Here is a 21,077-nt window from a genome sequence, read left to right on the forward strand (position 1 = left end):
TTCTAAAATTTCATCGGTGTGAAATGCTTAAATTCTTGACCTTGAATACATCATTTTCATATGTAAGGCTAATTTTAGTTTTAAATGCTTGCAGCTGGGGTTATACCTCAAAAATAAAATTCTGCTATCAACCCTTAAGTTAAAAAACAAATACAAAATTACCCTGTCAAATCTTACTGTTATGATTTTAATGTACCCTTCATGTTGAGGTATGAGAAAAAAAAAATATATTAAAAATTCATTCTGGGAAATTAGCCAAAGTTTATAAATTTGGAAAGATTTTTGTTTGCTGCACAAAATTCTGTACTAGTGATAGTGGAGTTAGCACGAGATTTGTTTTCTAACAATACTTCTTTTCTAAAAGAAACCCCTAAAATGTATGGGTCACAGTAGTCCTAAACCTGGATGTAAAAGGAAAAAGATAACAAAGAAATAACAACAAAAACAAGGTTTCTCCAGTATCCTATTTTGTTTTTCACAGTGCTTAGGAATATGGATTTGTTGTTAATTCTGATAACATTAGACCTTTATACCTAAATCCCTAAGAAGGGGATAGCGAGAACTTGGGTTTCCTCCCTCATGATAGGCCTGCCTCTACATTTTGTGCTCTCAAGTGTGAAGAAATTTTTGAGTCAAATTCCTTGAAATGATAGACCAAGTTCTGGCGACGATAGAGAGAGTTAGTGCCTGAGACTGTTATATATAACAGGTTCTCTAAACATATATTTTATTTTCTAGCCACATAATGAAATCGTAGAGAATGATTAAAAGCAAATATTCATCATGGAGAAAATAATTTTACTACCTCGAGATTTGTGTTCCATTTATGTTCTTCAGAAATATTTAACATTTCTTTTTTCTTTATCCTAGGTATATATTTTCACTTCTAAATATTCTAGATATCATTTATGTTCTTGCCATGTATGTATACAGAAAAGGCATATCAATTCATGCCTTCACTAATTTGATCCATGATTCCGCCCTGAGTTCTAAAAGTATTTTAGCTGGTACCTAATATTTTAAACAGTTTTATAAAAAAATTTTGATTTCTGGGCTCTGTTAAGAAATCACATGGACCAGTCATGGTTGCACCTGCCTATCATCCTACGAATTTGGGAGGCCAAGGCAGAAGGATCAGTTGAGCCCAGAAGCTTGAGACCAGCCTGGGTAACATACTGAGACAGTGGGCCTATGTTCTTACCTGGCAATGATTGCCTGGGCTGAGTAAGAGTTGATTTCTTCAGAAACGGAATATATTTTCTAGTCCACCAATATTGCCACCACTTCCTATTTTCCTTTATGTACTGTCGGAAGTATTCCTTGAATTTTCTGTCTATTGCAGCTATTTGAATATCTCTTTATATAGAGGAGGAAAGGGGCAGCATTCAATAAGACTAGTGAGTTCATTAGTACCAAGATACTACAGTTTCTGACTTTGGATTTTGGATGTATAGTTTTAAACAGAAGGCAATTTCATGTAATCAACATAATAGTCTCATGAAGTATATAGTGTATCCTAAATTTATAGTGTATCCTAAATATATCTGTAAGAACGACTAAACATTGTGTTTAAGGTTAGGTGTATTTGTCCAAAAAGCATACATGTGGTCAGGATGTTGAACTACAGAAGTGAAATTTGCATACATATGCAACACAGACTTAGAATAAAGGGACAGTTTTACATAGACTTAGTCTCTCACTTCCTTCTGCCTTTCATAAACCTATATTGAGGCTCTAATATTTTCCTTGTTTTCTGCTAGCACTAGGTATATAGTGGTAAACCAAATACATTGGCTAATATTAACTATGATGGGAAAATCAGAAAACAAAAGAAGGTGTTGTGAGAATTTACTAGGATTGGCATATTAGAAGTCTCTCTTACAATGTAGATTTAAGATGAATCTGGAAAAATGTGTTGTAGCTTGTCAGGTAGAACTTGGGTGGAGGAGCATTTCTTTTCACAGAAATTGTAGGCATCGCAGCAAGAAAAGAAGTAGTTTAAAATGGCTATTGTGGCTGATATGTCCTGAGTAAATCAGATAGTGTCATGATGAAGATTGTCAAACAAACTATAGGCATTCAGTTACATATGAACTTCAAATAAACAATGGATTTTTTTTTTTTTAAGAAAAAAGTATGACACATGCTGTTTATCTGAAATCCTAGCCACGACAGGAGACTGGAGAGAAAGACAGCTGCCAGATGAGACAGGGACTTGGAGAATGCATTCAGGACTTTCATTTCACTGTCAGTTCAAATAGGATGAGTGAGCAAATGAGGGATATTATCCAGTTTATTATTTAAAAACTTTATTCTGGGCCAGGTGCAGTGGCTCATGCCTGTAATCCCACAACTTTGGGATGCCAAGGTGGGCAGATAAGCTGAGATCAGTAGTTCGAGACGAGTTTTGCCATCATGGTGAAACCGTCTCTCTGCTAAAAAAAAGAAAAAAATGCAAAAATTAGCCAGCTGTGGTGGCATGCCAGTATTCCTAGCTAATCTGGAGGCTGAGAGAAGATAATCACTTGAACCTAGGAGTCAGTGTTTGCAATGAGCCGGGATCTCCAGCTTGTGCAAAATCTCAAAAAAGAAACAAAAAACTAAAAATTTTATTCTGCTGTACGGTGCAGTGTATTTTAAGAGGGGCAAAAGTGGAAACAGATAGTAATGAAGTTGCTAAAACAGTTCAGTTTAGAATGCATAGTGTCTTGTCCACCAGTGATGCAGAAATTGCAAAAAAATTAATGCAGAAAAATGATCTGAATCTCGATATTTCGGGGAAATCCAAGAAGACTTGAGTGAGTGCCTTTTGGGAGATAAACCTATCAAAGATAATTCAGGTAGAAAGTTAGAAGAGGCACATACTAAAATGTACGTAAGCCAATTTTTGTAGACTATTTAAAAAGATAATTTAAAAAGTTAAATTTGTTCATTTTAAATTTGGGATGCTTGAGAGATATTCAAGTATAGATGTCAAGTTGTCAGTTGGATATATAGGTTGGGGATTGAGGAAAGGACTATAAACTAAAAATACAAATATATTTTCAGTCAGGTTTTGAGAAACGAGGAAACAGAATTGAATACTTTTCTGTTTGCATGGTTTAAATCATTCTATTCTTTTTATTTTATTCTAAAAATATAACATATTTTTATAGACTATTGGAAAATAAGCAATATGCAAAATATTTAAATAAATATTTACTAGGTGAGTTACTATTAAAGATATCTGCTATATTTTTATTTTCATTCCTTCACATTTCGAAGGGTAATCCTCTAAACTATTTGCATCTCTGGGAGTATGGCCACCCCTTGTTCCCTGCAGAATGGGCACTGAACTTGATGCCTGATAATTCTTGGAAGTAATCAGATAGGCTCCTTGAAGAAGGCACAGTGGTTGGGAAATTTCATATTTTAGAAGTGTTTTGCAGGATTTTAAGTCTGAGATACTAAGGAAAGGGAAGATTTTTAGGATAAATTCATGTGTGGGAGTGATAGATTTTGAAAGCTTATTGAAGATGAGATGTAAGAACAAGGAATGATCTATTTTTATTCCCGTCTTCTTTCTTTTACTCATTGTAGAGCTAAAATACAGGAGAATTTCCTAAATATTTCGACGACTAACTCAAGGAAAAGACGCTGAATTGTAGTCATGCAATTTAGCACAGGCCAAATTTAACTATTTCTGAAACTGCACCTACAGCTTCTTGTCCCAAGGGAGGCAATAATCACAAATGTCTCCTCATCTGTAATATGGGAGGCAATAAAAACAAAAGTCTCCTCATCTGTAATATGAAGACAAGCAGCTGCCTCCGGCCATGGTTTTTTGGAAGGGTAGGAGATATCGTATCCATAAAGATCCTTTAGTCTAGAAATAATCATTGTCATGAGAAGAAAAAATTAGGGAAGTTTTCACATTAGTGCAAAAGGCAGTATTCTCTCTTCCTTTCCTTTTTGTCTTTGAGTTTAAAACGCTGGATTCGCACAAAATTGTATTTATATATGCTACTAGTAGTGGGAAAATTTATAAAATGATTTATTTATTGCATCACAAATTAAATTTCTTGAGTACTTATGGTTATTAAATAGAAATGTTTGGAGCGTGAACCTTATGAGTTGTATATAATACCAATGCTAATTGGAATTTCAGCAATATTTTATTAATTTTTATTGCACCTATGTGAAGGACATAGTATTAAAAGCTCTTTAAATAATTTATCAGTTACTTTTCTAAATCGCTTTTTGATATAAGTGGGTGTCAAATTATATATTACACAATTTTTTCATGGTCCTATTATGAATGAGATTTTTGTTCTTTCACGAGGAAACAGCGCATCTTTTGCAATAGGTTTAACAAAATTACAAGTTACGCTAAAGAAAGCAAATTACTAAAAATGCAGATAGTCAGCAAAATAATAATGTGAACATCATACATCAAAAATATGAGTAAATGAAATTTCAACTATGTATAAAAATTTAGCAATCATCTTCTTGGGTGAAAAATGTATATATTTTGGAGGATGTAGGACCATGATAACAGAAACAAAATTTATTTTCTCTTTATTTTTTTCTACCTTTATTTTTTGTTCAGTGGTACATATGCATTTTTTTAACATGGTTAAATTGCAAGCCACTGAGGCTTGAGATACAACAGATCCTGTCACCAAGGTGACCATAGTGAGCATAATACCCAACAGGTAGCCTTCCAAGATGGGGTTATTCAAGAGGAAAGGGGAAAATAATTTGATCTTCAGTGCCTTAAATCAAGATTTAATTAACCTGTATGACAGCTGTGTATTTTTGGAGTATTGAGCAGGACTTAAAATATTTTGTTAAATTGTGTACTATAATGTCAACAAAATGAACTAGCATTTGAGTACTATAAAAAATAATTTCTTATTTATTATTATCTTAGTCAAGATTTTACTTTAGTTAATGAAGTTTTTACGTAGTATCTTGATTTTTCCATGTATTTCATATTGTACACAATATTTGGATAAAATGCATTATTTGATAAATATGTTATTACATGTATTTAATATATACTATATATTAAATTTATTGATATATATTTCATATTAAATATATAAATTAAATATATTTGATATAGTATTAGATAAATATATTATTAAACATAAATCTCTTAAACAAAAGCTTTTAGAGTCAGTTTAAAATTTATATCTATTACCACTGTATCATCAGCCATTTGACTCACCTTACATATTTTACATACATAATACATTTAAGGTTTTTTAAAGCCTCAGGAATGAGGTACCCCTATCAACCTTGCAGATTTTGCCATATTTACTTTAGATAAAACAGGTACCACAATTCTCTTATTTTGAGATAAAGTAACGTAACTAAATATTTCTAGCTTAGCTAAATGTTTCTAGAATTTTCACGAAAACTTGCCTTGTGTTTCAAATGACCTCTTTAACCTCTACAATGTCCAAAATCATTATACATATTTACTTATTGTAATATGGGGATCTTGCCTTACCTTTAAATTTAGAAAAATTAAACCTTTAAATATACACTTTTCAGATATTATTAAACTTCCAAATAGCCAGAACTTTATGAGTTCCCAACAATTTTGATGATTGGTAGGTGGATAATCCGTGTATTGGTTATGGGGCTTGGAATTTAGCTTTTATAAATCTCTACACATATTTCTGATGTATGGAAGAGTTAAGTACATCTATTAGACTAAAAGCACCAAGGAACAAGAGTTGATTTTTTTTTATTATTGCCTAATTACTGTTAATTGAATTTATAATATATGATTGTTTTTCAATTTCAGAGAATACTACTGCATCTTCATTATGCTATTGTGAATTGAGAATATATTATCAAACACATAACTGCGAGTCTGTTGTGGTAGTCTTAAAAATAAATGAAAATATGGAACTGAGGTTAATAAAAGAATAAATTAATAAATTTAGTCATTACATTAAACTGGTTTTTCACAGGCTGATAAAAGTTGTGTTGGTGATACAAGTTGTGTCCCAGCTCTTTCTTCCGCATTAGAAAATTCTTTTTAAAATTAATTGTGTTAAAAATTAATGAATATGATTGGATTGTGGGAGCTAAAAACGAACCTGGTTGAGGATTTTGTTGTGGTTATTTGTTGCTCTACCACTCATGTCAGGTTTTACATTCAGCACTATCAATATTTTGGAAAATGAGAAACGTGTTGGCAACTGATTTGGTGTAGATTGGCTATAAGAATTTGAACCTATTACTTTACCTCTTCTAAACTAAGTCTGCTCAATTTAAGTGTGGAAATAATGATGATAAATAATAAACTAAATTTTAACACAATAGGGAATGTGAATTTTCATGTCCAAATATTGAAAAAAATTTTTCATTCATTTTCAGGGCTTAATTTTTGATAATATGCTTGTGTTTTGTGCTGGTAGTATGCACCCCAATTAAAATGGCATTTTTGTTTTTACCTATGCAAAGCATCTCCTATAGAAATAAAATTAAAGTTGTACAGTTTTATCCAGAACTGTCATGTTCCAGCCATTAGCAAACTATAGTAAATTGTTTGTAAGATATCAATAATGGATTTTCTTATAAATACTTATGGAGTGCTGTGAAGTAGTTAATTTCCATCAAGCTGGGATATGCAAAATTGAAAAGATGAGGACAGTAAAAAATAATTTGATTAAGTGCTTATGTACTTTTTAAAGTTACCTCTATACTGTTCTCCATAATGGCTGTACTAGTTTGCATGCCCATCAACAGTGATAAAGTTTCTCCTTTATCTGCATCTTCACCAGCATTTGTTATTGATTTTCTGATAATAGCCATCTTAACTGGAGTGAGATGATAGCACATTGTGGCTTTTATGTGCATTTCCCTGATGATTAGTGATGTTGAACTTCTTTTTCAGATATTTGCTGGTCATTTATTTGTCCTCTTTTGAGAAATGCCTGCTCAGATCATTTACCCATCTTTTACCCAACTAATTAGCTTGTTGGATTTTTTGTTGTTGTTGAGAAGCTTGGGATGCTTGTATTCTTTGTATTTTCTGGATATTCATCCCTGGTTGGATGAGTAGTTTGCATATATTTTATTCTATTTCTGTAGTTTGTCTTTTCACTCTGTTGTTTCTTTTGCTGTGCAGAAGATTTCAGTTATATGTAATTTAATTTGTCTATTTTAGGTTTCGTTGCCTCTGCTTTTGAAGTTTTATTCATAAAATCTTTTTCCAGTCCACCTTTGTGAAGTATTTCCCCTGTGTCTTCTTTTAATAATTTTACAATTTCAGGTCTTGCAAAACGAATTCTGACTTAATTTTTTTAGAGTAAGAGCTGGAGAGCTAGTTTTATTCTTTTGTATATTAACATACAGTTTTCCCAGAATTATTTATCAAATAGTTTTTACTATACCCAATGTGTGTTCTTGGAAGCTTTCTCAAAAGTTAGTTGGCTGTAGATATGTGGATTAATTTCTGGGTTCTCTATTGTATTCAATTGTTCTATCTACCTCTTTTTATGGCAGTGCCATGCTGTTTTGTTTACTGCAAATTTTTTGTGTATTTTGAAGTTTAGTATTAATAATTCCACTTTTACTTTTTCTGCTCTAGATTGCTTTGGCTATTAGTGTCTTTTGTAGTTTCATATATATTTACAATTTTAAAAAATATTAGAAGAATATCATTGGTATTTTAATAGGAATTTTATTGAATCTGTAGATCGCTTTGAGTAACATGGTTATTTCTACAACATGAATTATTTTAATCCATGAGCATGGGCTGTTTTTCCGTTTGCTTATATCCTCTTCAATTTCTTTCATCAGTCTTTTGTAGTTTTTCTAGTAGATGTTTTCCAACTACTTGCTTAAATTTATTTCTGGGTACTTTATTTTGTAGCTATTGTAAATGGAATCGACTTCTTGATTTCTTCAGTTGTTTTTTTTTTTTTTTTTTTGCGTAGTATTTTCTTTCTGCAACTTCACTGAATTCATTGATTAATTCCAAGTTTTCTGGTAGAATGTATATAGAATATCATGTCATGTGCAAACAAAGACAATTTGAGATTTTTCCCTTACAATTTAGTGGGAATTCTTGCTCTTAGAGAAAATATTTTTAGATTTTTCTCCCACTCAGTAGATGTTAGCAGTGAGTTTGTCTTTTTTTTTTTTTTTAATTAATTTATTATTATTATACTTTAAGTTGTAGGGTACATGTGCATAACGTGCAGGTTTGTTACATATGTATACTTGTGCCATGTTGGTGTGCTGCACCCATCAACTCGTCATTTACATCAGGTATAACTCCCAATGCAATCCCTCCCCCCTCCCCCCTCCGCATGATAGGCCCCGGTGTGAGTTTGTCTTATGTGAGTTTTATTATGTTGAGGTATTTTATGTCTATGCATAAGGAATTAAGAATTTTCATCCAAGCCTGTAATCCTAGCACTTTGGGAGGCCAAGGTGGGCCAATCATGAGCTCAGGAGAAAGAGACCATACTGGCTAACAAGGTGAAACCCCATCTCCACCAAAAATACAAAAAATTAGGCGGGTGTGTTGTCTGTGCCTTTAATCCCAGGTACTCAGGAGGCTGAAGCAGGAAAACAAAGTGAAACCTGAAGGCAGAACTTGCAGTGCACGGAGATTGTGCAACTGCAGTCCATTCTGGGCATCAGAGTGAGACTCTGACTCAAAAAAAAAAAAAAAAAAAAGAATTTTCCTCATGAAGGATGTTGAATTTTATCAAGTTTTTCTGCATCAGTTGTGAGGAACATATCGTTTTTGTCCTTTATTCTATGGATATGATTTGCGATATTTGTTGGTTTGTGTATGCTGAATCATCCTTGTATTCCTGAAGTAAACCCCGTTTGATCATGGTGCATTATTTTTGTGATGAGCTGCTGGATTCTGCTTACAATAAATTTTGTTGAGGATTTATTCTTACGTCTATGTTTATCAGAGATATTTGCCTGTGGGTTTCTTTGTTTGCTGAGCCACTGTCTGCTTTTGTTATCAGGAGAATTCTTACATAAAACTTTTTAGTGATCTTTCTCTCTCCCTGTACAAATTTTAATGTTTTTACCTCAAACTTCTAGAGCAATAATACAGATCTACTAGGAATGTTTTTAGCTAAGTAACTAATTAAAATATTTATAATATTACAATTCAGCTAAGTAACTTATTTAATTAATTTAGTTGATATGACTAGCAATACCCCCACAGAGTGTTTTATATTGGATTTTTCATCTTCTATTCAAATATTAGATGATTCAAAATAATTCAAAAATTTTGGGAAACAAACATCTATTTTTGCCTATAACAACAATTCCCAAGATGCTACTATTTCAAAGGAATTTGCAAAAATTCCGTTAAAAATTACTTTATTACTAAGGATTGCCTGTTCCCTTTCTGTGGAAGTTCAGTTAAATTATTCTGAAAAAGATATATATTCTGAACATCCTTGTCTGTGTCTCTTTACAACTATCTCTGTAATAGACTTTTAAATAGTATTTCAAAAGATAAGTAGTACCTGAATTTGGAAAAACAAAAAACACAACTCATTATACATAAGTAACTTGACCAAATTCTCTGCATTCAATAGAAATTTTTTATTTGTATTTCACAATTTCCTCAGGAAAAAAAAATCAAGACTTCCATAAACCTAACAAAGCAAAATGAATCGTCACCTTAAGAACACCTTTTTTCCTAAAGTAAACTTAGTTTTGGTTAATAGGAATATATATACAGAAGAATATGAAAGAATATTAGGAAGTATTCTGTGATCTATCTTTGGAAACATTTTTTTGTCAGCTTTAGTTGAACTTTGGTAAAGTTTTTCTTGTTGAATGTTGAATGTTTATATTCTCTGAAAGTAAATGTAATATTCCAGGGTCTTAATTAAGGGACATATTAGGCTTGGCAAAATGTATAGAAAAATTAGGTTTCTTAAAAGATACTCTAATTATCTCATCCCTAAAGTCTGACCAGGAGGTGCAGTGGTGTAGCAGAAAATAAATAATATCACCTACATTATAAAACGTATCTGTGGCTTACACTTAGTCATTATCCTACTCTAAAATGAGAATCAGGCTTTTTATATTATTCCAATGAGCTAACAATGATCTTCAGAGGTTTGCAGTCAATCTCCCTATCATACTTCAAAGACTACCTCAATTAAATTTATTTGATTAATGTTATTTTATTACATTAATTTCTATTAATCTATGTTAATCTTTGGCAATGGGTTCAAAGAGAAGTATTAGTGAATTAAGAAAGGAATATACTGAGCTGAATTATACATATCTGAATTTTTGCTTCAACAAATTTTTAAAAAGGGAACATTTGAGAATATGCAAATGATAGCTGAATAGTAACAAAAGTAGTGGCAATGTTCCTGACATTTGTGAATGGGCCTAAAGCAATGACATTTGGTCATAGAATATCTGTTGCTTTGGTTGAAGGAGAGGACACTTAAAGTTGGGGAAAAATGCAAAATGAAAAGATTTAGAGAATTAAGACTAACTTTGCCCAAATGTGAAGGTGATGAACAAGAAAATAAAACCCTTTGGAGACTTTTAGTGATTTAAATTTTTATCTCTGTTTTGTAACTTTAAAAAATCCTTTGGCATTTATAGAGAAGGAAACGGAATTCCTTGATATCAAGTTATTGATTCTACTTGAGATAGGTAGTCTTTATCATCAAGTAGAACTACTTTTTGGTGGGAGGGGGTTTCACCAAAGTGATTTTTAATTGCGCTTATTTGACAACCGCAAAGAAATATTTCAATTGTCATTTGTCCTCACTTTAGTAGAACTGTCGGCATCATATTATATTGTTGGTCATTCCTTTTAACTTTTAAACTCTTCCTTCTACTGGCTACTGGGATAAATATAATTTCTTGTGGTTTCTTCTAATGTAATGCTGTCCCTATTTGTTTTGCTTTATTGAATGAAAAGGAACTGCCAAAAATTGTCAGTGTCCTAGAGCTGTTTTTGTAATATTCCTCCTCTTTACACTTATTTCAAGTACTCACTCTGTAATTTCAAATATCACATATGCTGATGACTTCCAAATACAAATACATATTTACAGAACTCAAAAACCTCCCTCCTAACTTCAGACGTTTGTATTACCAGCTCAAACTACTAAGAAATCTAGTAAGAACCTCCAAATTATTGTTCAAAACTGAATATGCAATTTTTGTTTCTATTCTTACAATCTCATCTGCCCAGTATTTTCATCTTGGAAATATGCAATTCCTGTTACTCAGATGCTCAGTCAAGTAACAAGAACAAGACCTGGAAATTTTCAGAACTCGTCTTATCATCATGTCTTGTATCAGAAACTCCTACTGACCACATACTAAGTATGGCTAGAAAGTGATTACTTCTGTACACCTATATAGTGACACCTCACTGGCCTGCATTATTGAAATAGGAAAGTAAAAGAAGCGTCTTCCCCCATTGTTGTTTCTATCCTCCCATTTACCTCACATTAGCAAATATATTTTAATTCTATGACTTCACTAAAAGTCTTTGTCAGTTCTAGTCAGGGCAACAAGGTATGAACACATACAAAAAATAAAGTTTTGAAGAAATCTAAATTTTCTTTTTTTGCAAATGACAATCTTGTATAAATGAAAATTCCAAGGACTCTACAAAAGGCCATGAGAATTATTAAGTAAATTAGCAAGGTCATATAGAAGAATTGGAAGTAGCGCTTTCATAGACTCATGGTCAATATAAAAATGATTTTGGCAAGAGGCGGTGGCTCACGCCTGTAATTCCAGCACTTTGGGAGGCCAAGGTGGGCAGATCATGAGGTCAGGAGATCGAGACCATCATAACTAATTCAGTGAAACCTCGCCTGTAATAAAAATACAAAAAATTAGCCAGGCGTGGTGGTGGGCGCCTGTAGTCCCAGCTACTCGGGAGGCTGAGGCAGGAGAATGGCGAGAAACCAGGAGGTGGAGCTTGCAGTGAGACAAGATCTGGCCACTGCACTCCAGCCTGGGGGACAGGGCGAGACTCCGTCTCAAAAAAAAAAAAAAAAAAAAAAAATTCAAAGTCTATATACAAAAGTCAATAATTTGACACTTTGCATGTGAAAATATGCCCAACATTCAGTCATTAAAAAAAGAAAGAAAAAGGAAAACTAAAACCCGAAACTAGTACTAATAAACATTCAAAATAATGGCCAAAAAGAGCCTAATAATATCAACTGTTAGCAAAAACAAGGATCAAAATTTACGAACATATTTCTGCGTGGAATATAAATTGGTAAAATCATTTTTGAAAGTTCTTTGGTAGTTTTGTTTTCCAAGTTGAAACATACCAAATAATTAATCAATTCCTTTTACAGTCCTATTAATAATGAATTCGTATGTACACCAAAGAACATGTACAAGCATAGAAGTTTATTCATCATAAACTCAAACCAGGAACCACCAGAATGCCAAAAATTGAAGATTGTATAAAATGTGATATATATAATTATATATCAAATTATACGTATATATGATATTTTATATAAGCAGTACATTTTGGCAATATAAAAATTACAAGGAAACAGAAGTCAGAGAACAACCTCTCTGATTTTCAGTGTGCTGCACCTAAACTTACCTCGTTGAGATATCTCAAAATATTTTCTTTAAAGTCACTTGTGCTTTCTATACTTTCTACTTGAAACTTCCCCTTAGATATTTATCTGTCTCCATAACTCCATTCATCTCTCGATGAAAAGGTATCACATTACTCATAACTACAGTCCCTAACTAGGCATCACTAAAACTAACACCCTCTCCCTGCCCGCTCTATGTTTCTGCATAACGTTGAAATGCTTATTTTTTCTTCAAAATATTTTTCTGAATTTTTTTATTTTCGACTTTGCACACTAGATTTTGGGCTTCATGAGAAAGTGACGTTGTATTTCACTGCCACATCTGTAGCTCCTACAATAAAGCTCAACACATAAGTAGGTATACAGTAAACAACTGTTTTGAATGAATCATGCACTATCAATTTCTTTTTTATCTCTTCTACATCCAAATTTTTTGTTGTGTCAGTACTCAAACACAGAAGGAATAAAAACTCTTCATGTGTTCTCCCATCTCACTCTACCTCCTTTCCGTATCTAAAAATCGTATAAAATTTTTCCAAACTTACATCAACATTTAAAAATTTTTTCTTTTGTTTTTTTATTAACACATAATTGGAAATATTTATGTGGTGCATAGTGATAATTTGATACATATAATATACAGTGATCACACTAAGATAAATAACGTAACTGTCATGTGAAATATTTATTATCTCTTTGTTTTGGGAACATTCAATTTCCTTCTTTGGCTATTTGAAAACATTTAAGATTGTTAACTACAGTCATCCTACAGTGCTATAGAACAGTAGAGCTCATTTAAACTATTTATTCACTATAGAACTCACTTTATTATCTGGTTTCAGTATTCCATTGGAATAATTATTAATAACATTATCAATCACATCAAACTTATTAATATGGATATTGCCCAGAGATTCTACAACAAAGCTTTTGTCTTAGTTGACTAAATTACTGGGTACTTTCAGTTGATTTTGTGTTCTCATTGTTATTACAACTTTTATTACTTTCTTTGCTTAGTCTGGTTCAGCAATAATTGCATTCGATAGAGGTTGGCTATGTGGACCCTGCACTTCTGTCTTTATCAGCAATATTTGATTATTAGAAAACACTTTTATTATAAGGAGAAAATCTCTTATAGCAGAAGAGAGAATAATTGTTTTGCAAAGGTAAAAGGAAATCACATTAAAGCCAAGGAAAGGAAGTGAGGCTGGGAGCAGAACAACCCTGAAAATTTGGGCAGCACTTTTACAATTTGTTAACAGAAAGTCTTACTGGTCTTTTGGCTTTTCTCTCCCCTTTTTTCCTATTACTTCTGGTCAATTTTCTTATCTTCTATATCTGTATTAACTAGTCCAAAGTCTACAAAAATTGATCCACTTTCCTTATGCTTCTTATAAAATGGTGCAATTACTTGACAAAAATAAGTGATTTCTGTATTTTTATTTTGAAGTGGTTGATTTTTATTTTATCTAAATTATGTTTGGTTTCTATCTAGAAGCCTGATATGTAATTTGGTAGATAAACTGCACATGAAATAAATAGTATTTGCATTATAATTTTATTTGTCTCTATTGTGACAGTGATGTATTTTAGGATTTTTACATTTTATAATGTTAGTCAATACTATTCTTAACTGTGGAACAATTTCAAACAGAAAAAAGTTGGATGTACTGGACAAGGTACATTTTTTTTCTGACTAATTTGAAATGAATTTTACAACCTAATAAAATATGAGACTCCAATACTTTAGTCCTAAAATCAGAACATATGTGTTTTTTTAATTTTTGTAATTCAATATCACCTGCATTTTTTTTTGTTTCTGAAGCAAAGTCTATGCTAGTGTTTGTTGACAGTCTGGATTTGATTGATATTTTACTATACTTATTCTACTATACCCTGTCCTTTTATGTTGACAAACTTTTCAATTTTTCTTTTTTTTAAATTAATTTAATTACATGAATAATTTCTTTAGTTGTGATTTCTGAGATTTTGTTCCATTCATCACCTGAGCAGTGTATACAGTACCCAATATGCATTATTTTATCCCTCACCTCTACTCACAATTTACCCAAATCCCCAAAGCCCACTGTATCATTCTTATGCCTTTGCATTCTCATTGCCTAGCTCCCACTTATGCTTACACACGGCGTTTGTTTTTCTACTTCCCAGATACTTGACTTACAGGTTGCAGTCAATGCCATTATTTCATTACTTTTTTTGCCTCTAATATTCCATTTTTATATATATGGACCATATTTTCTTTTTTCACTAGTTGTCTGATGATAATTTGAGATTGTTCTATATTTTACAATTGCAAATTGTGCTGATATAAACATGGGTGTGAAAGTATCTTTTTCATAAAATGACAGGTTTTCCACTGAACCGATGGATCAAATGGTAGACCTATTTTTAGTCCTTTAAGGAATCTCCACACTGTTTTTCATAGTGGTTGAGATTTTAATGGCTATTTGTAGCATTTAGAATTTGTATACAATTTTTAGCACAACAAGCAAGGATATCCAGCTTAATAACCACCATACAACTATCAAAACCGGAAGATTAACAATGATACATACGACTTCCTAATCCTTAGTTCCCATTCTAATTTTTACAATTTCCGTAAATATTTTGTCATGTAATTTATACATAAAAAATCTTTTCAGTTCACAATCCCTCGTTGCATTTTTCGTTAGCCTTCATCGATATGCAATAATTCCTGTCTTAACTTTGATTCATTACTTCATGTTTTCGAGGATTACAGTGCAGTTATTTTACGGAATACTTCTTAATTCGGGGTTGTCTGTTGCTTCCTCATGTTTAGATTCATCTTTGGCAAGAGTTTTATATAACGTTGTGTTTCTGGTGTATACTATGAGGTAGCGCATTACTTCAGTTTGTTTCATCTCTGACATTTTTACTTGGATCATTTTAAGGTGATGACTGTCAAGTTCCTCAATTTTAAAACCACATCTTTTCCCTTTGAAATTAGTAAGTGTTACACACAGGGTTACACTGAATCTATGAAAATAAGCCTCCTTTTTAACATTTCCATTTATTCATTAATTTTTCATACCATATGCACTGCCTGATTAGCAGGCAACTTATCAAAGATCACAACTTGCAAAGTTCATTTTGTAGCAGAGGGTTTGGGCAAATGTGTTAGGTTTGTCTAAGTTTGGAACACATTTTCATATTTAGGGTGGGAAATAATTCAAAGTATCATTGTTGAAAGCTCCCAATAAAACAAATGATAATTTTGCCAGTGAAGTAGTGCCCCCTAAACCCAGAAGAAAGAATACATCTGTTTGCAGGGGAATTACTGTAATCCAGAAAGCCCTGCCAAACAATGTTAATTATAATTTCTAACTTTCAGTAATCTCAGTCTGAAGAAAAATAATCTAAACTTGGAGTTCTAGGTAACAGAGTGACTCATTTATAAATTATGTGGTTTCACAGTAGTTGGTGAATAATATTTGGAACTGTTATCCAACTAGCAGTCAGCACACCGTATGGTCTTTTAATATATATGTGTAAAAATGAAAAATTGCCAAATAGAAAAAAATGTAAAATATATAGAAAATCAGGTCAAACTATGTGATAAAGCTAAAAGTAAGTAAGAAAAATAAGTACAAGGGTATACAGTATCTAAGTTTACATGCCTTTGGTACCAGATAAAAATTTAAAGTATAAAATTAAAAAATATATGGGAAAATTGGAAAGTCAAACTCAACATTGAACAAAGTTAACCACAGCCTGAGTGGGGCACCGGATTAACATCAAATAGAAGAACTAATTAATGATGGCATATCCTGAATCCCAGAAACACCAATCACCTATAAGGGATTCATCCTGTTCATTTTGCAGTGACAAAATAATTCTTGATAGTCATAGCTTTGAGTTTTATACCCTTGCCCAAAGTATTCAGTCAACACATAAATTTAGCGATTGATGTGGTGATTCTAATATGTTTGGGATGATAAAATGGTTTCTTTAGCGAATTCTCTCTGAAATCTTTTTTTAAACCTGAAGACTCAGACTATTGTACAGACATTATAAAGCCCGCTTTTTACAAATCTTTTATATTCAGAAAAATATGTTCTTTTATGTTCAGAGTAGTATGTTCACAAATAGTCTTGGGATTCTAGTAAAAGTAGACAACTATGTGATTTTATGGTTACAAGTTTTAATTAGAAATATAAAATAAAATTTGGATATATTTGTAAGCAATAGAAAATATTGAATTAGAGGCCGGGCGCGGTGGCTCAAGCCTGTAATCCCAGCACTTTGGGAGGCCGAGACGGGTGGATCACGAGGTCAGGAGATCGAGACCATCCTGGCTAACACGGTGAAACCCCGTCTCTACTAAAAAATACAAAAAAACTAGCCGGGCGAGGTGGCGAGCGCCTGTAGTCCCAGCTACTTGGGAGGCTGAGGCAGGAGAATGGCGTGAACCCAGGAGGCGGAGCTTGCAGTGAGCTGAGATCCGGCCACTGTACTCCAGCCTGGGCGGCAGAGCGAGACTCCGTCTCAAAAAAAAAAAAAAAAAAAATATTGAATTAGAATAGCTTAAATATTAGCAAACATTTTGCTTTGTAAAGAATTTTAAATTTAAAAAGGGGAAAAACCTGCATATATTAACTTTTTTCCTTCTAAAGAATTTACAATTTAAAAAGGGAAAAAACTTGCATATATTAACTTTATAAATGCAAAAAATAGCAAGATTCAAAACATTGATTTTATCAAGCTACAAAAATTTCCCTAAAAGTGGTTTTTAGAATTTGTTAGAATAAAAAAGAGAAACAAAATATTTAATTTACTCTTAAAAGATTAAGGAAGACTTCTGATTCTGGGACGAGTTGACAGAAAATGAGGGAACTCAACAGTGTCTCTACTAACATTGTGACATTTTGTTAACAATGTCTCTAAAAATACGAAAATATGAAAAATTTAGACTGGTGTGCTGTCAGGCACCTGTAGTCCCAGCTACTTGGGAAGCTGAGGCAAAGGAATGGCTTGAACCTGGGAGTAAGAGCTTGCGGTGAGCGGAGACTGTACTACTGCACTCCAGCCTTGGGGACACAGCAAGACAGCTTCTCAAAAGAAAAAAGAAAACAAATAGTTGTGCAAATAGCTACAGTGAAACAACGTAAAAAAAGAATGTTATACTGAGTAGAGTTTATTCCAAAAATGCAAGAATAGCTTACTACTTAAAAAATCAATATGATACACCTTGTTTAAAAACTAAAAAACAAAAATTACATAATTATATCTATTCATGCAGGAAAATCAAAATTTAATAACTATTCATAATGAAAAACTATCAGTGAACAAGTATAAATGGATAACTTGATAAATCAGTATTTAATATATTTTAAAATATTTGCTCTGATGGAGAGTATTTTAAGAGGATAAATGAGAGGATAAAGATGGGGAGAATTTGTAGGCTACATATCTGACAAAGGATGATTGTACTAGTACAGTGGTGCTTCTAAAACAAAATACTGGGGATCAAGTAATTTATGCAAAATAAAAATTAATTTTATCTCAGTTATGGAGGTGGCAAAGCCCATGGGCAAATCCCATGATCAAGCATCTGGGAAATCCTGTGGGCCTTCTTGCTGCATCCTCACATGGCAAGTGTGGAAGAGCATTCTAACTGAATGCTGCATGAAGCATACTTTGCAAAGGCATTGATCTGATTCATAAAGAAGATTGCCTTATGGCCTAATAATATTTTTTTTGTTTTATTTTTTTTCTTTTAAGATGGAGTCTCCCTCTGTCACCTTGTCTGCAATCTTGGCTCACAGCACACTCTACTCACTGCTTTCAAGGGATTCTCCTGCCTCAGCCTTCTGAGTAGCTGAGATTACGGGACTGAACCACCCTGCCCAGATAATTTTTGTAATTTTAGTAGAAATGGGGTTTCTTGTTGGCCGGGTTAGTCTTGAACTCCTGATATTAGGTGATCGGCTCATCTCAGCCTCCCGAAGTCCTGGGATTAAAGGCATGAGCCACGGCTGCCTGTTCTATTAAATTTCGAAGGCCCCAACTTTCAAAAGTATCACATTGGGAATACCTGACTTTTGGAGAGGATACATTATTTAGAATATAAAATACAACTTTGTAAGGGCTGGAATAAGTCACCCCAATATTCTTATATTGAGGTTTTTAACCCTCAGTTCCTCAAAATGTGACTATATTTGAAGCTAGTGTTTTTTAAGAGTTCAGTTAAAATTAAGTCATTCCTCTCCTTATAAAAAGAGGAATTTAGGATAAACATATGAAGGAAAGACCATATGTAGGAAACACCACAGGGTGGCTTCCTTTGCCATGCAGAAGCCAAGGAAAAATGTCTCAGAAGAAATCAAGCCAGCTGACATCTTAATTTTCTACTTCTAGTTTCCATAATAGAAAATAAATCTGCCTTTTAAGACACCTGGTCTGTGGTACTTTGTTAAGGCAGCCCTGGAAAAGCAATGCAATCCTCAAAATTCAATAGTTAGAAAAATCCAAAGGAAACATGGGCAAAGTACATGAAGAGATAGTTCACCAAAGAGGATATAGAGATTGCAAATAAGCACAAGGAAATGTGTCCAATATAGTTTACCGTTAGGAGAATGCTAATCAAAGCCTCAGTGAGATGTTGCTACATATCTACCAGAATGGCAAAAATAAAAGTAACTGGTAAAGTCAAATGCTTACGTGAATGTGATGCAACCTGATGACTTACACTCCGATTGCTGGTGGTCACCATTTAACCAGAAGCATAAAGTTATAAAATGATATGAACATTATGGGAAATCATTTTCAGCTTCTTAATGATAAATCCATACAACCCAGGAATGCACTTTTGTGCACTTGTTCCAGGGAAAGGAAGAGTTATTCACACAAAATGTGTGTATGCAAATTTTTATAGAAGGTTTATTCATAGTAGCCAACATTAAGAAACAGCTCAGTGTTCTTTCAATTGAATGAAAAGACAATGGTACTGTCACACAATGGGATGCTATTCAACAGTAAGTAAACAACATATCAATACTTATGCCATCCTTAATAGATCTATCCAAATTATGCTGAGTGAAATAAAAAAAACTCAAAGGGTTAAACACTCTATGATTCCATTCTATGATAGTCTTGGAATGACAAAATTATAAGGATGAAGAATGTATCAGTGGTTGCCGACAAGTAACTTAAAAATGGGTAAGTAAAAGAGAGTTGTAAGTAGAAGACAAATGGGTGTTGCCATAGAACAGCATTATAAGGATTATTCTCGTGATGGAAATGTCCTATATCTTGAACCATCATGGCAGTGATATTCTCTTGTGGAAGATGCTACCATAGAAGACAGCATTTTTTGTCCTACTGTTCTTTTTCTGTTTTATTCTGAGACACTTTCTGCCAGTAGATTGAGGAATTCTCCATTTCAATAACTACTACAATAGTTTACAAAAACTATTACAATAATTTCTTATAAAAATTTTCTGTTTATCTAAGTCCGGATTTGTTCTTTTTTTTGGTTTGTTTTTAACAACTGTCTGTACATTGGAAGAATCTCACATTCAAAAAGACAGAAGAAGCACTTTAAAAATTTCTTGATGTTATTTGATTAGGTATTTTAATTAGAAAAATAATTTGACCTGTCGCTACTCTTTTTTTACTTAAAATTATCATCTTATACCAAGCACTTAAAATTATCATCAGGTCCCAATTAAAGTAATCAAGTTATGGAAGGCCAAGAGAGGAAAGTCATTTCAAATTTTAGCAGGTTGTGACAAAATAACAACCTGGAAACAGAACCATAAGCCAAGGTTTATATATTACAATTTAGTGGGCATATCATAAAGCCTACTGCACACTAATTCATCATGTCCATTGCTATTCCTAATTAATTTCCAAATATTTTTCTTGCTTTGATGAGGATGGGCTGTGACTCAGAATGGGCTTCACCTTTAGGGAGAAATCTGCAATATTTCTAGTTAAGCCAGCTGGGAAATTAGGAAATAGACACAGCTAAAAACAGCTAAATTTTTGTATAAAAAATGTGTATGAAAATACGGACGCTAGTAACCTCCTAAATACAAAATCGTTTTTCTGTTAATATCAGCAATTGGAAGAAGCACACTAATTCGTCATTTCCAGGGATATTGTGATTGCTTCTCAGTTTGATGGTCATGTGAGGTGTCACAAAGCCATTGAAATTTGGCAAAAATTTCTATGGACAAAGATAAACAATGAAAAGTATCTTTTGGCTGGACGTGGTGGCTCACTACTTTATCCCCAGCACTTTGAAGGCCATGATGGGTGGATCATGAGGTCAGAAGATTGAGACCAGCTTCACCAACTTGGTAAAACCCCTTCTCTCCTAAAAGTACACAAATACAAAGTTAGCCAGGCATGATGGCGCATGTCTTGTAGTCCCAGCTACTTGGGTGGCTGAGGAAAGAGAATCTCTTGAACTCAGGAGGCAGAGGTAGCAGTGAA

The sequence above is a fragment of the Papio anubis genome, chromosome 2 (assembly GCF_008728515.1).
Source record: "Papio anubis isolate 15944 chromosome 2, Panubis1.0, whole genome shotgun sequence".
Classification (NCBI taxonomy): domain Eukaryota; kingdom Metazoa; phylum Chordata; class Mammalia; order Primates; family Cercopithecidae; genus Papio; species Papio anubis.